The sequence below is a fragment of the Zea mays genome, chromosome 3 (assembly GCF_902167145.1).
Source record: "Zea mays cultivar B73 chromosome 3, Zm-B73-REFERENCE-NAM-5.0, whole genome shotgun sequence".
Taxonomy (NCBI): domain Eukaryota; kingdom Viridiplantae; phylum Streptophyta; class Magnoliopsida; order Poales; family Poaceae; genus Zea; species Zea mays.
This window is the reverse complement of record NC_050098.1, coordinates 51,033,629-51,051,223: the sequence shown is the minus strand read 5'-3', so window position 1 is coordinate 51,051,223 and position 17,595 is coordinate 51,033,629. Positions and strand designations below refer to the sequence as shown.

At 41.8% G+C, this 17,595-nt stretch overlaps 1 long non-coding RNA gene across 1 annotated transcript; it reads left to right on the top strand.

The window, feature by feature from the left end:
- The first annotated feature begins 8,158 nt into the window (after positions 1 to 8,158).
- Positions 8,159 to 15,628, top strand: LOC103650072 (uncharacterized). The gene is made up of 12 exons (XR_563883.2): positions 8,159 to 8,840; positions 10,112 to 10,426; positions 11,106 to 11,230; positions 11,416 to 11,483; positions 11,577 to 11,700; positions 11,886 to 11,984; positions 12,707 to 12,794; positions 13,920 to 14,000; positions 14,272 to 14,366; positions 14,827 to 14,907; positions 14,986 to 15,131; positions 15,338 to 15,628. It is a non-coding gene; the product is annotated as an uncharacterized lncRNA (long non-coding RNA).
- Positions 15,629 to 17,595: the final 1,967 nt, after the last annotated feature.

Genomic DNA, 17,595 nt, shown 5'->3' with positions numbered 1-17,595 from the left:
TGATTTGTACTTTGTTCACCATTTTACACTTAGGCACTTGTGTTGGACACTAAATCACCAAAATACTTAGAAATGGCTCAAGGGCATATTTCCCTTTCACTATTGTCTCTCTCCCCCACCACGCTCCACCCTGCATTGTATGACATGGACATCGCCGCCCACTCCACTGCATGTTCATCCTAGCGTCGTGCTCCACCGCGCCCTACATGTTCTTCTCGTCCACGCTCCCTCCTTTGTTGTGCACTGCTCGTAGCTGCTGAAACGATTTGTTGTCATTGATTGGTCGCCTCCTTCGTTTTAGGGTTCCTGTTCTTCGACCGAACGCGCTTCAAATCAAGGTTTCTTCGCTATCTCTAGTTTTGGATTTGAGTTTGCCTCAAGTAATCAGTGACTTCCATCACAAATTGTTTCAAGATTTGCGTTTTTTCCGTCATTAATCAGTGAAATCGCATGTACGGTTTCGAATGGTTACTGTATATTCAAATGTGGTAGACATTGTCTTCTCAGATTTTTTCCCTATATGTACAAATGGCCTTGTCCATCTTTTGGGTTTCATCATTCCAGAAACCTCTTTCTTAGAGTTTTAGTTCTTCCTTCGTCACATCCATCAGCCAAAAAAGGATTTTTTTTTTCTTTTTGGTCGGACATTTAGTATTGAAGGGGATTCACATTTGGACATTGGGGTTGTATTGTCAGTACTTTGTACCAGAAAACTTATTTTTTGTGTGGGGGTTTAGATTCTAATCCCCTTCTTTATGCAGTGCAACTCCGTGGACAGGCAACAAGCAATTGGCGTTTTCAGATGCGGAAGTAGGTCTTCCTACATCCCCTGCTTCAAAATAGCTTGCTTTATATTTTGTAGATTGCATCAAAAGAATAGGAGTATTGGCATTATGTCTGGATTAACATTGTACTTGCCAATTGTTTGTATCAGCAATCTTGTACTTTCTTGGTGGTACTGGTACATGCAAGAATTGTCATCTATCCACCATCTATCCAAGGAGGTAATTGCCTTTTGCCTTCCCTACTAATTCAATTGCCTACAAATTTTCATAGAAATCAATTTGTTCCATATGCGAATGATGGTCCTTCTGCAATGTTCTACATGCCTTTCCTACTAATTCAATTGCCTACAATCTTGCAAATGGATCTTCTGCCATGTTTCATATGTCTTCCCTACTAATTCAATTGCCTACAAACTATGGCTTGGCTCACAGAGACCATCTGCCATGTGTTTATTGAACCTTCTACTTGCTCCCTTGACCTCTTTTTGTCATATTGGTTCATCATGGCTTCTCTGTATGTAATTTGCCTTCCCTGCTAATTCAATTGCCTATAAAACTGCATAGAAATCAATTTGTTTAATATGCAAATAGTTCTTGTAATGACCAACACTACTCTTACTAACTTATTATGTTCTGGAGAACACCAAACCACATAAGCTAAGGCTTAGCTCACACAGATCTTCAGCCATGTGTTTATTGAATCTTCTACTTACTCACTTGACTTCTCTTCGCCATACTGACCCATTGTGTCTTGTAGGAGATAAATTTACAACCTAGCAAAAAATATGTTCATATCTTGTAGATGGATAATGCAGTATTTTCATATGTGAATTTGAGGACGCAGTTGATAAGTAATTTAGTGTTTACCATTTATATATCCTAGAATAGAGTGGTTTATGCAACCATCCTAAGCATGAAGCCGTATTCTTTTCTTTCATTTCCCTAAATAGTTTCATTAATTCCTAGAGACTATTTCTTTAAAAAGTAATAATCAGACACTTCTAGTTGGTTTGAGAGGGACTGTATTAGTTCTCTTCTTTTTCTCCTTTCTATTTCCCATATCATTTTAATGCTTGATTGTTATAGATGTACTCGGTTCCTTAAATTAAAGGAATTTTGGTTCAAAGAACATTCGTTAAGCAGTGGTTCTTTGTTCAATAAACTACATAATACACCAACTGTAAAGTACATAGCTAAATTAGGCAAGCATGGATGTACATACATAGAAGCATAAACATACAATTACATGTACACACATACAGAGTGTATGTCTCGGATTTTTCCCTATGGATAACATAAGAGATTAGTGTCACTATATTTCCTATATACAAACATACCTGGATATATGCACACATATAGATTGTCTGTATCGAGTCTCTAGTATGAATAACATTCAAGATTAATGCCCCTGCATTTTTTATTTTCCCCTATTGTCATGGAAATATGTGTATATAATTATCTATTATATATGCCAATGGATCAGTATATAACTGATCTATGTAAGCATGTATATACGTATATAGTGTACATGGAAAATTGTATATATATATATAACCTATATGTATATTATATACATTGAGGTTTTCCTTCGTGCAATTTAGAATATCTATAGAAGAGTATCCTATGCTTTCTCTGCTAGGTTGAGTGATACTACTTTGCATTAGAACGAAATGGAGAAAATTTATGAGAGCACATTGGAAATGAACAATGGTAGTATTTCAGACAGCCACAAAAAGCGAAGTAAGTATCTTCGTACAATCATAAATAAACATTGCTTTGTTTCAATTCATTTTAATTCCACATGTTCCCATAATTACATAGCTATGTACTATTCTTTTAGCAAAAAAAGAAAAATAAAATAAAAACTTAATGTGCAGTACATAGTCCATTGATACATGTTTCAACAATTAAACTACATATATGAAAGTAACAAAAAAATTAACTCATTGTCTTGTACCCATTCATGTTTTTACCTATCTTTGTTTTAGAATCATCACTATTTCACATATTCTAAAAACACATGAAATTTTGTTAGACACTGTTCTAATAGAACATAACTTTCTAAGATTTACTTTCCAATGGCTAAAATCTCATTTTAGATGCGAATGGAGAAATGAAAATCCTACAAACTGATGTTATTCCGCATCTCTGGTGTTTTTAGCTTCCACTCTTTTTTCATGAATCGTTTACTCCCTCCTACAGTTTAATTAGCATCAAAGTATTTCTCAGTGCTTTCCATTACTTCCTCCTATAACTTCATCATGTTACACAGTTTTGACATCCATATAATTATACACCTAAATCATCTGAATTCAAGTTCTTATGAAAGCACACCTTGGTTTCTTTTCTTTATATAAAGCTACCCGGTTTATCTTACATCAATCCATTTTTTCCCTATTAATGTCAAGACCGACCTACAAACCTCTCCTGCCTCACTCTTCTTTAAGAACAATATTTTCACATACTTGAAACCAGATATGAAATTCTGTTATACATTAGAGACAATATCCAACAGTTCTTATGCACTAACGTACAGGATAATAACCAGGTTTAGATCACCCTAACCCAAAAGATCTATCATCCCCACCAAAAAAATAATGTTTCAAACATGCTTATTCTCTTTCAACAATATGTATTGTAGTCCTTTCTAACATTGCAGACCATATACACGATGAAAAGTAGCAAGCTTCAGATACAACAATCTGGTTTAACCGAGCCTGAAAGCGACGACGAGTAAATCAACGCCATTTTCATGAAGGTGAGACATTATGTACAAATCTTCTTTCTACACAGCTTCTAATCAATAGAAACTGCACATTATTCTTCACTCTCATTTATAACCTTTGCACAACAATGGATTACCTCGCAAACTCTTTAACAACAACTAATCTTTCCTTCTTTTTCCTGTATAGAAAACTGCCTTGCGTATCTGCGACGAACATTGTCACTTATGAAGCGTGGATGCTTTTATGTACATAACCAGGCTGATGAAACTACTTTAGCTTAATATCTGTTTATGTGATACTCATCTCTGCTTTACTACCTATGACGACCATGTCACTTTTGGAGCGCAAATGCTTTTGTGTGCATAAAACAAAGTTGATGAAACACATGTCACATAAGTATATGTGATTGTTGCAGGGGAGGGTTTGCGTGCGTCAAAACTTATTCAATGTCTTCTCATGTGCTAGTTCTGTCATTTCCCACAAGAAGCCTACCATGTTTTCCTAAAATCGACACGCTCGATTGTTGCACTAATAATGCAACACATGTGGATGTCGTATGCTTTATACTGCGTATTCATCATCGATCAAAGTAACGACCACTCCATGCAGCACAACATATACCAAAATAGTGAACCGTTTTGAGATTATCACATATCGTGTGCTTTATACTGCGGCTCGGCTTGGCTCGCTAGCGCAACGAGCTCAAAATAGTGGCTCGGCTCGGCTCAAAATAGTGGCTCGGTTTGGCTCGCTCGAGGCTCGCGAGCCGAGCCGAGCCGAGCCGCTCCGAGCTCGAGCCGGCTCGCGAGCCTCGAGCTTATTTTCCAGCCCTAACCAAAGCCATACCGTTTTGAGATTTTGTAATAATCCAGTTGTTAACAAATTTATTTTTTCTGAGATAGTATATGGTTGTGTTTTTGTTTCTCCCGTGCCCCGAGATGCCGAGACCTCCGCTCGTAACCATGTCTCTCCTGTGTCGCTGGAAGTCGTGGTTGGGGTGGGGGTGACCGTAGCAGTTCTCTTCCTTCGCACAAGGTTTCCGTCGGGCGCGAGCGACGGCAACGGGCGCGGGTCTTCCGTCGGCCCGCCCGAACCACCGTGGCCTTGAGCCTGCCGACCGGTCAGACAAGGGGAGGGGTTTTTAAAAAGGGCGACGCAGATTGCGTGCATGCAGCGCGTGCGTACAGTGAACGGATAAACAAAGCAGGTCGAGGTGGCGTCGAAGCCGCCTGATTTCGAACGTAAGTTTAAGTAGCGGGGTGGTGGTGGGGCCACCAGCGCTCAACTGGCCACGCATCGCTAATGCTTCCGGCATCTGGAGAGAGAGGGTGTTGAGACTTGGGGTGTTGCCACGCCCACGAGCGTACTTTTGCTCCTAATCCTAAACCAGGAGTCCTAATCCATTTGATGTGATTTGATTATATTATACAGTTGATTGATGAGGCCCACCGGCACTGCACGTCGAGGTGGGGGGCCTTTTGCTGCCCCGCGAGGCAAGGAAAGCTACGTGGAAACTAAAGCTGCACACGTCGGACCAATGCAGGCTGGCCCCGGCCCCGGCGTCGTCCTGGCCGCTGGCGACACTGCACAGCCGTGCACCGGCACTGTGGACGCAGGGTGGATGCGGTGAACCGTGCCCGCACTCCTCACACTGGCGTCGTATTTATTACGCCCTCCATCGGTCGGTCCTGTTATTATAAAAAAAAAAGAGACGAGAGATAATTTTTAAGGCAAATTTGTGACAAGGCAAAACGACCTAGGTATCCTGCTAACGAGCAGTGTCAAATAGTGCTGCGTACTGCAGATCGATACAGTACGTAGGTGCTGAACAGTGTTAGGAGATTTTTCCCTCTCTCTGTGATAAATTGTGGATCCTGCAAGATCTTACTTTTTTTCATGAATGGGATGGAAAGTGAGGATTTTTCAAACTTCAGCATTACATGTACAGTTGATTAGTTGAAAGGACGACCTGCAGGACATACATACATATGCCGTTTCAACTAGGTTTCGTAATTAAATGCCCTATATTCATTTTACCCGGTGGAGAAGGGCCGTGAATGATGCAGACAGCAACGCTATAGGTTAATTATTACGTTATAAGAGGATATTTCCTAAAAAAATTACTCCGTAGTCTCTGATTTAGCAAGTTACTAAATATATATTGGAAACAAAAAAATAATAATCTTAGCCTCCAACGGTTTCTGGTTTTTACGTTGTTAAATATATACCTTTATATAATTCACTAGTTTAAATTTTGAAAAAAACTCATCCAACTAAATCGCCCCCACACTTATATCCTTCGCTAAATCCATCAAACAACAAATTGAACAAGACTTAACATATCATCAAAATCAACGATTCAGATAACTCTGTCTCTCCTACTCACTCAAATCCAACAAATAATCTTATTTGGATCATCCCTCAACCCTCCCCTCCCTCCCAACCCCGCGCGACCCTGCCTCCCTCCTCTCTCCGATCCCCCGCATGGCCACATCCCCCTCATTCGCGTCGTCGCCATCGCCGACAACCCCTCCTCTCGTGCCACCGACACCACCGTTGACCCATCTCCTCTCTGGAATTGTAGCGTTAGCATGAACTATATGCTAATATTTTTAAATTATGGTAGCCTGTTTTTTCTAGTTATAACTTGTAGCTTTAAATTTTGTTTTATTTATACAATCATTCTGTATGAATCACGATTTTCTCAAAAAATTTTGGATTGGTCATCTTTAGACTTGTCAAACGAGGATGATAAAATTATCCTTTCCGCAACTCAAATCATTCAAAGTGCATCACTTTCATACATGCATGAACTCGATAGCAGATAACTGATTTCATAGTGTGATTGACACACAAAATGGACTATTAGGAGTGTGAAACAGCTCTCTCTAAGTCTAGGACTAAATAGGAATATTTAATAAGTCGATATATTTGAGGACCTCATTTAAGGAACCATTGGAGGATGTTTTTTTTTAAAATACACTAAATTAAGTTTAGGCGTCGTTTGGATCCTTGGAATTGAATTCCATTATAATAATAATATTTAGGCACATACTAATCAAACTAATATGATTTTATACAAAATATATTTATATACTATTATTAGTAAGATGTCGGAGATATTTATGTGCTATATTTTTACTATACAAGAGTGAGTTAAAGAGTGTCATATAAGTTGCATAGTAGAAACATATTCTACTGATACATAAAATCATTTTCCCATATTACACCCCATGAATCTGAGATAGACTAATATCTGAAATTTTAGAAAGCGGTGGAATGTTAAATTCTAAGCCAAATAGATTACTTTATTTAGTAAATTCCGAATCCTTAAAAATCCAAGATAGACTAATATCCGATCTGGAGTATCTGGGTTGCACATCCCGAGTAGGTAATTAATTGGTTTATTCAATTAGGGTCAGTTTCGCCGCACACAATTGGTAACATTTTGAGATGCACGTAATTTTGCTATAGCAGTACATGACGTTAGAACACGAGGAGCAAAACGCCACCCTCTTTTTTTCTAAAAAAAACCGTAGCGTGCCACCATACCAGTAGCTAGATTATTATTCAGTGGCTGCCGCTCGCCATGGAAGGCAAATCAGATCAATTGCTGGATCGGGACTCATTGGTAGTTTCGCATCGACCGGCTGGGTTTGGCTCTACCAGAAATTCAAAGAAATGGTCACAAAAACGCCTCATGGTTCGCGTGCTTTTTTTTTACCGCCATTTGTTGGTTTCTGTGTGGCGCGTCTTTGATATCTCAACGTGGACATCGCAGAGAGCAAGCGGCAAAAAGTTGAGTGGACCCATGCAATTAAGAGAACAGAACTTGTGGTTCTGCTGTGGGAGAGAACAACAAAAATCCTGTACGCGGTGTCGCGGTCTATTCCGGTTTAGAGGTAGCTAGCTAGCTAGGTAACAGAATATACGTACGAGTGCCATGAGTCACTCCATGCATGTGTATTTTTATTCTGCCGTGAATTGCAGTTGATCCCACCCAGAGATGTCAATGGGGACCCGATACCCGATAACCCATGGGGAATTACCCTATTAGGGTACGGGTATGAGACAAAAATTGTCCCCATGGGTATGGATATGGGACAAAATCCCCACCCATTGGGTAAACGGGTATGGGTTTGGGAAGCAATAATCCAAACCCGATTACCCATGGGTATTTCATACACGTACACCTGTCCTGTTTGTATGAATGAGTTGAGGCCGAGTCGACCATCAAACCCAGCAGACTCCATTTCTTATATTGGTCCCAAGTACTGATTTCTTTTCTGATGGATGGATGAATGGATAATGATTCATGGATGAGTGCTTGCCAATGTGATGATATATGAAATCTGGATAGTTTATGCTAGATGTTAGTACCTAGTTATTCCTTAATTGGGGATGGGGACCCATTAGGGACCCGAAACCCGAATGGGGATGAATATGGGATGAGTTTTGTACCCATGATGGGTATGTGTATGGGTATGGGGATGTATTAAACATGATGGGGATGAGTCTGGGATGCTATAACCCGACGGGGAATTACCCATTGACATCTCTATTCCCACCATATGAGATGGGCCACACACTACACTATATATTGAGCACATATATACCAGTGATTAAACACCAAGCAAACTAGAACAAGTTGTTGCCGAATCAGTGACGACGTGTTCCTCAGTGCTTGTTCCTCGATCGGTGCCGCAGCTTCCATTACTTTTGGTGTAAAGGCTGATGGAGCTGTGTACGGGCGATTGCGCATGTACTTGGCTATTCATTTTTTAAAGTGGGATCCGTATTTTAATTTTTTTTTTGCGGTTGAAGATTCCTTTTCCAAGATTTGAGGGCCCCCATGCTAACCGGATATATTGAAGAGACCTGCCCTACTGGCCACTGCACCTCGAGATACTGTATTATTTCAAAAATAAAGTATTGGGACCCACCAATCTCTATGGGATTGAAAAAAATATAGCAATGGTAGTCTAGATTTGTCTGGTCTCTCTCAGTTGCTCTCTCTACCCTGCACGAGCAACTCAGGCGGTGAAAAACCCTCGTTATCAACCACCTGTCCACCTCCCCTTCCCTACTGGCTACTCTCGCCTCTGCCTGAGTGTGGTGCCAGGAGCGCGTGTGGCTCCCTAGGACGATGGAGGCGAGCACTCACCCATGTTGATTGCATTGCCGCAAGCCCCTAAGTGCAGGGCGGATCTCGGTGGCTACGATGATGCTTGGCAGCGGAGGCGACGATGTGGTTTGGCTCGACGGGAGCAGCACACAGAGGTGTGGAGGGAGCTACATGTAGAGGCTTGGCAGAGGTGGAGGTGCCCATGTAAGCTGAAAGGTTCTAGTTTGGTTTCGGTTATTAATCTATTACTACTCTATAAGACGGTAACGAGGGCGTCCACCAGTGTGCGCATGCCCCCGCTCCCATGATTCTCGCCCCGCCCCGCTCACCGAGCTCTAACGTGCGCCATTCTAGAATGCCCCACAATCCTCGCCGCCGCGATCCCTTCCATAGGCGCCCCCATCCTCGCCCTTCCATCGGCGCCGGGTATCTCGCCCGCGAGCCCGCGCCCCCTGCCCGCGCACCAAGCTCCTTCCCCGCGGCAAGCTCCCTCCCCCGCGGCTCCCCTTCCTCCGCATGAGCCCCCTTCCTGCGCCGCCCCGGGTCACTGCCAGGTAGCATGCAGCCGTCGCAGTCGCTGGTGTCCGCGCTCGCACTGCGATCCACTCCGCCGCCGCCCGCGTGCTCACCGACATCAAGGCCGACCTCCGAGGTACGTGTGCCGTCGCGCGGGGTCCTCGTGCTCGCTGTTCGCTCCCGCTTCTGAATCTAATGAGCTCCTGGGCGGGGGGTGGGGTGGGATCGGTGTGGTGGGGGGCGCAGATGCCGAAGGATCCGGAGGGCGTAGCCGAGCGCCGTCCCTGGATCGGGAGGCCGCCGAAGCGAGCGCCACGGGGCGGGATCCAGACGTGAAGTCGCCGTCGCCGCGTGATTAGGTACGGGGTTCTTGTCGTTCTACTCCTCCAACTGGGTGCTGCTCCATTCAGTCCAGTGCACGCGCGGGTTGGTGGTAATGGTGCTGAATCCGAGCAATTGAGCTGATTGTGACGGAGAGATTGGTGAATTGATGTCGACTTGTGGTGGAAGTGGTTGCTGTTCCAGACAGCTGAACTGCTATTGGCCTGTGTGCTTCTCTGTTCTCACAGTGTGGCTCAGCAGAATCGTGAAGCTCTGGATTCAAGCTTTGTTGGGCTTTGTCAATGCTCCAGGGTGTAGATTCCATGGAAGCATATGGCTGTGTGTGCTGAGCCTCCCCTGAGCAATTTTTTTATGACGAACTGGGGCAATTGGGTGTGTTAAACACAGCCAAATGGAGCAATCGGTTCTGGTGGATTGGACTGGATATTGAGTTTGCGGGAGCTGTTAGGGACAATATTCATAGTTCTGCAGTTAGTATCAAAACCCCTTTTTTTGTTAAGTACACAAAATGCCTCTTTGTTGGATGCTAGATTATTTGAAGAATTAGTTTATTCCTTTTGCATGATGAAGCGAGCATGAATATGATGGTCTTTGCTACTGGTTCTTTTGTGATCCAGATTCCAGACGCTTCCTGGCAACATATAAGGACAACTTTCTAGCAACATGGAATGACTGGGAGATCCGCATGCTTGTGCTCAGCAGTCCCGCCCTCCACCAGGTGTCTCTCCTCTTCTCCGCCGTGCTGATCCTGCTTCTATAGCTGGCCTACCTGCTCGCGTACTCCATCTGCTTCGAGCGCACCCACCGCATCCAGACCTTCTGGGCACCATTCCTCCTCCACCTCGGCGGCCAGGACACCATCACCGCCTGCCTTCTCCACCGAAGACAACGACGTGCTCTGGAAGCGCCACCTGCTCAGCCTCCTCACCTAGGTACGCAACGGGCCATGCCACATGCTCGCACGCTTCCACATGCTCGCACATTTTAGATTTCGACTATATCACAATCTTTTTCTAAATAAGTATTTGAAGGAAAGGAAGCAATTTGGAGCTCCACTGGCAGCTTTTCAGCTCAATCAAGAAAAGCTTATGCGCATGCTTGGTAACTTCTTGTTGGTTAGTGACTGTGCAAGCTGTATGAGTCATGTTAGGCAAAATAACACCAGTACGGTCTACAATTTATTGTATCACACAAAAAAAGAGAGAGAGAAATAAAGTTCTCATCAAACAATACATGTTGAAGTAGACATAGATGTCAAACAAACAACACATCAAAAGAATCGGTAACTATTTCAAGGAATTATCTATGACTTGGCAATGTATTTGTTTTTGAATCAGGCTCCAGGATTCCTAGATTTCTTGTTTTGCATGAATTTTGTAAAATAATATTGTCATGGTTAAATTCTGAAATATTGTCACAATTAAATCTATACTACTCCTTAAGACCCTATCGTAGGCGTCCACAGTATATGGCGCACGGTTCTGCCTCTCGCCTGTAGTTTCTATGCCGCTATGAAGGGTGGTGGCATTTCCTCAAATACGTTGCATGCATCACTGTAACTGTTCTTCCCTTTCTGTCTATTTCTAATTACTTGTATATTTTACGTGCTAGATGGCCTGATGCTCCACAGCAGTATCCTGGAAACACCCTCCTATGATGAGTGGAAGAATAATTTCCCAGACCAAGAAACAGAGGAAGATCAACCCATCATAGGCCACTCTATCATCCATGGTGTGGTATGTATTTGGATATCTAATTTAGCAGCCGCATCTATTTTTCGTGTCTTAATTTTATGTTCGCTTGCTCTGGAGAGCTGCGCAAATTATTCCATTTATTTTAAGGAATTTAGCAGCTACTTATACTCTGTACATGTACATCTGAATCTAAGAAATAGACAGCTGACCAACAATTCCTAACCCAGCACAAGGATATCCGTGTATCAGCATGCCGCTATGCTCACCACCACACAGTAAGCCATTAGTCATGAAGGTCCTCACCATTCCTCAAATACGTTGCATGCATCACTGTAATTGTTCTTCCCTTTCCATCTATTTCTAATTACTTGTATATTTTACGTGCTAGATGGCCTGATGCTCCACAGCAGTATCCTGGAAACACCCTTCTATGATGAGTGGAAGAATAATTTCCCAGACCAGGAAACAGAGGAAGATCAACCCATCATAGGCCATCTATCATCCATGGTGTGGTATGTATTTGGATATCTAATTTAGCAGCTGTATCCATTTTTCGTGTCTTAATTTTCTGTACGCTTGCTCTGGAGAGCTACGCAAATTATTCCATTTATTTTAAAGAATTTAGCAGCTACTTATACTCTGTACATGTGCATCTGAATCTAAGAAATAGATAGCTGACCAACAATTCCTGACCCAGCACAAGGATATCCGTGTATCAGCACGCCGCTATGCTCACCACCACACACGAAGCCATTAGTCATGAAGGTCCTCACCGTTCCTCCGCACCGCCGGCCAGGTACATCACCGTGTGTTGTGTGTTCTCCTGTCTGGACCTTGGTCTGACGGACGCCACACATTATGCCTGGTTTTATAAATTCTGCATTATGAAAGAAAACTTGATATTGGGAACAAATTCAATATTCACGTAATACTTGAATGTTTGACGGTGTCTCTGTCTTTTGATGTTTTCACTATCGCCGTGAACTTGACCCTCATGACCTTGTCATAATTATTTGCTAGGTACAAACTGTAATCTTGTTCTCTCTTTTTGTGCTACTGGATCGAGCTTGTATAAAGGTTGATTTTGGATTTAGATTCTAGAGTTGCATGCTTAGCCAAGTTTATAGTCTGAATAGTAATGTAATCTCATGTTCTGGAATCATGGTCCGACATGCCATATCTCTGAATCTGTGCTACGAGTTAGTTTTTTAAATGAAATGTAATCTTGTGAGAATTGTCCTGCTCTACTCAAATATTAAATATCCTATGTTGTGTAATACCAACCAAAACTCTTTCATATACGCTACTTTAGAAACTAAGGTACAAAATTAAATTAGCTAACACATTGGAACTCAGATGGTATGATCTACCAGATAGTTTAACAAATCTAAATATGAAATTATGATAGATCAGCATACTACCTTGTACCTTACATGGACAGATGGGCTGGACATTGAGTTGTACATAGTCAAATGAGTGATAGGAAACTTTGGAACTCACATATTTTGTTTGATGCAGGTGCATCACAACCCACCTATTTAGTAACTACTAATGATGTGGACTCCACTAGCGTTTGGGTCCAGCCTCTGGATGACAAAAAATAAAGGTATATGCAGCGCTTTTGGTTAGAATTCATACCTCGGCTCTTTAGATATATGATGGTAGGGTGCTAACACATAGTTAATGGTTTGAAATCTTTTCTCTTGTTGTTGGGTGAGATTATGAAGGTTCATGCCAATGATCAAATAAAAAACATGTGTTGAGTTTCCATTTTCTTTTCATTTTTTGCACCTTGTATGTTTTAAAAAATGATTGGGTATCTGAGCTCCATACCTTTATAGAGGATTGCTGGTCAAACATGAACTATCAGTGAGAGGAAAGAATCATGTTATGGTGAAGGGTTTCTTTTGGCATATCATATATATCTCTCCTATAATAGATAGATATATCATCTGGTTGTACAATTCTAGATGGATTAAGTAGATAGCTGAAAACAGGAAAGTTCCAGCCAATAAGGCACATAAGCATACTACAATTTGATTTGACGAACTGATACAAAGTAAAAGGAAAAATGGTTAGCCCAAAAATGATAATAAGTGAAAATTCTTCAAATATGAGGATAATCACACCTCAACAAAGTCATGCCCGTGGTAGTAGTGGATCTGGGAAGAACTTATTTGCTAAAGCAAGAGCAAGAAGGCTGCTTTGCATTCCTGCATCAAGAGATACCGGTAAGGCAACAAAACAAATTAGAAAGAGCATATCCTCATGTATAGGAGAGGACGTCACCTGTCTCAAAAGATATTGTCCTCTGTAGTGCCTTTACGTCGTCTGACTTGCTAAACCAAGTACCAGCAAGATGATAAGAACTAGAACTGCAAGAGTGCCAAAAAGGAATCCAAACAAAGGCTTAATGACAAACTGTCCGATATAGCCCGCAGCAATAGCATCTGGCCTTTTTATTGCTTCAGTGAAATCCTTGACGCTTGAGTTTACACCAACAGCAAACATCAAGAACCCCAAAGCTGGTGCATAATACCTGCAATAATAACACACACCCTAGAAATGTAAATATCAGGTCCAAATATAGAGCACTATGCTACTGACACAAATATGAAACTATCTAATTGTATAAAAGCCAGCTAATAAGTGGGTCTGTGACATGTAAGACCCTTGAATGATTAATCATTACAGAAATATATGACCCTGCGAACACCAAACTATTCTGCAGGTTAGATTTTTAGATATATGGGAACTAGCTGGCTTGCCCACGCTGCAACGACATGTTTTGCGCTTTCTCCAATGGCTATAGGTATGCACCCTCCTCCCTTTGGATCATATCTGTGGTGTTTCTACCTATGCGGCGTCTCCCCTTTGATGCGAATTTAATGCCTACTTTAGACCAGCATGACTATTGGTTTGATAAAAGCTTGCGATCATCAAGTTTTGAAATACATTTTTTGTTTTAGTAGTACTAATTGATAAACTATAATTTTCAGAAGTAACGTTTCTTCCTTACATATGTTGCTCTGGTCAGTGATGGCTAGGGACATAAATGTGTATTCTTGCTACAAAAAATGCAGGTACGTTTGGATTTTTGTGGTCCACAAATAGCAGCAATTCTATGCTTTCTTGCTTGATACAGTGTGGCGGATGACGACTTGCTTCTACTTGTACGGTAAATGCAAATCTTTTTTAAATGATTGTTTATTATCGTCCAATCATGATCTTCTCTATGTGCTGCGAAAGTTGGAGCGGCTGATGCATGTTTTGATTCAAATATTCAAAACTACTTTGTACGCCATGCTCCTTAAACTGTTTTGCAAAATTCAGTTGCAATATCTTCCTCAATTTCAACTTCAACCATGTGTCTTGCTGTGTCAGGATCTGATTCAGTTCTACTTACTCCATATAAAACTAAATAGAAATCTACACATTTTGCAAACAACAAAATGCCCCAGTTGTAGGAATGAGCTGGCCATATAGGGTCTGATTCAGTTGTACTTCCTCCTGATAAAACTGAATAGACTAGAGAATATCCGATGGGCCATCCGTTTGCTCCTCCGGAACCTGCGTGTTGCATGATCTGAGTACTCTAACGGTAACCGAAGGATTCACCATTTTGTCCCCCCTTTCAGGCTGGCCCATCGGATCCTCAGCGCTTTCTGTTCATTTTGGTCGGGAACAAGATTGATTTAGATGGCGGGAGCAAACGGATGGTCAGTTTTCCTGAATGCGCAAGCTTTCTCATATATATAGATTCGAAATACCCTGCAGTCTCTTTGCCTTTCCCGTAGGTTCCGGAGAAGAAAGCGAGGGAATGGTGCGCCTCCAAGGGTGATATTCCATACTTCGAGACCTCTGCGAAGGAGGTCCACAACGTCGACACTGCTTTCCTATGCATCGCTAGGCTCGCCTTGGAGCATGAGCATGACCAAGACATGTAAGTAAAAGCGTCTTATGTTTCTTGTTCGGATACAAAGTTCAGTCCATGTCATTTTTCCTGGATTATGGTCTTGCTGAAGTTCTACCAAAACACATTTACTGGTTTTTTTATTGGGAAAAAAGAGCAAAGACGAACCTTTTTTATAACAAAAAGGGAGCAAAAAAAGATGCTAGGAGGGTTAAGGTCATCCTGTGTCTGTGCAGGTTGCCAAATCCTGGCGACTCCCAGATTGATTTGCGGTTCTAATATAGATATGGATCTACTAGGAGAAGCTTTAATACGCTCGATACCTGGCATGATGAGTTCCTCAATCAAGTAAGCCACATCTCCCACGAGCATGTATCTTTCTGGATGTCTGGTTACAATAGCAGCTACTCATGTGGTTGAGAATAAAATACAAAAGATAAAGATAAATATTCAGATGATCGTCAGTATAGTCTCATCCACGACAAGTTCATTATGATTTACATAGACTTCATTTTTACATCCAAAATCAAAAGAAAATAAAAGAAAACCGGCAGAACCTTGCCTACGTTTCGGTTTCGTTGTTAAGTGCAGTGCATGCGTGTTGCATGATCTGAGTACTCTAACGCTAACCAAAGGATTCACCATCTTGTCCCCCTTTCAGGCTGGCCCATCGGATCCTCAGCGCTTTCCGTTCATTTTGGTCGGGAACAAGATTGATTTAGATGACGGGAGCAAACGGATGGTCAGTTTTCCTGAATGCGCAAGCTTTCTCATATATATAGATTCGAAATACCCTGCAGTCTCTTTGCCTTTCCCGCAGGAAAGCGGGGGAATGGTGCGCCTCCAAGGGCGATATTCCATACTTCGAGACCTCTGCGAAGGAGGACCACAACGTCGACACTGCTTTCCTATGCATGGCTAGACTCGCCTTGGAGCATGAGCATGACCAAGACATGTAAGTAAAAGCGTCTTCTATTTCTTGTTCGAATACAAAGTTCAGTCCATGTCATTTTTCCTGGATTATGGTTTTGCTAAAGTTCTACCAAAACACATTTACTGGTTTTTTATTGGGAAAAAAGAGCAAAGAAGAACCTTTTTTAATAACAAAAAGGGAGCAAAAAGAAAAAAGATGCTAGGAGGGTTCAGGTCATCCTGTGTCCGTGCAGGTTGCCAAATCCTGGCCACTCCCAGATTGATTTGCAGTTCTAATCATAGATACATGTTTGTTATTTGTCTGTTTTGTGTGCCCCCAGTTACTTCAAGACAGTTGCGGAACAATTCCCGGAAACTGAACAGACAAGCGGATGTGCTTGCTAGGAGCCAGCCATTTCCTAGAAGGCTGGAACTACGTGGATGTTACTGAAGGACTGGCCCCCGATATGTTCCCTTGCAGTTTTTCTTTTGAGCTCCAGTAACTTTATTACTGTTCTGCGTTGCTCTCACTGGATTTTAGCACTTCTGTAAGTTGTCATCTTTTAAAGTTAAGAATTTTTACATAAGTCTTACACATCGAACAAATCCACCATGTACATTAAGATGCAATGCTTATCGACCACTCAAGTAATATGTTGTTCATGTTGTCTGGTGTTTAGTGCAACTGAAATGAATCTACAACTGTGTTCTGTCCAAAAGAAGGAGTACACATATGTAGAAATCCTCAAGTTGACATTTTGATTTTTGTTCCGTGCAGTTCAAAACTTTGGACTACGTCATGTACGGAAGCTACGGTCATGTGATGTGTGGACTTTAGTCAGAGAATATTGTGTAGTTTCAATTGGAATTATCTGAAATTTGACGTGATAATTGCTGCAATGAGGAACCTATTTGAGAGATAAGAGTCATGTAAGGATTGATATTATTTGAATTTGGGTCTAATTGGGTTGTAAAGTGCACCCTTCATCAGTAATTATAGTGTGAATTGTGCAAATGAGGAGAAATTGTAGTTCAAGATGACATAAATTGTTCTTTTCTTCTCTGTTTTTACAACGCAATCAAGCACACCGTCAAAAGTGCATGGAAACAGAACAGCCTGGAACAGAGTTATTACAATTCTAAGACACACGGAAGCAGATAACATGTGATATACAGAAGCAAAGAGCATCTGGTTCAAAACCACTAAATTCTCGAATGGTTTCTCCCACTGGTCAACTTGGCAATCCTTCTCACTAAAATTGTGAATGCGAGGAAAAAGGGGATGTCTGGAGCCTGAACATAAATAGCTGATTTGTTTCACTTTTGCAATGCTTCTTACTAAGCTCCCCTGATGATACACAACATATGCATTTGTCTGTTGCATCAGCATCATACATATTACTCCTTGCCAAAATCTACATTGTAATGTGCACTCGATTTCAGCTTTTTTAGCATTTAGCTTCCTCAGCCTGAAATAGAAGTTGCGAAGATTTTGAGTGTCAACGTTTAACTACCACCTTCATGAATTGTTGATTGGATTGGTGAACTGAGTGCAAATGGTGTCAATTCATCGATGTGTGCC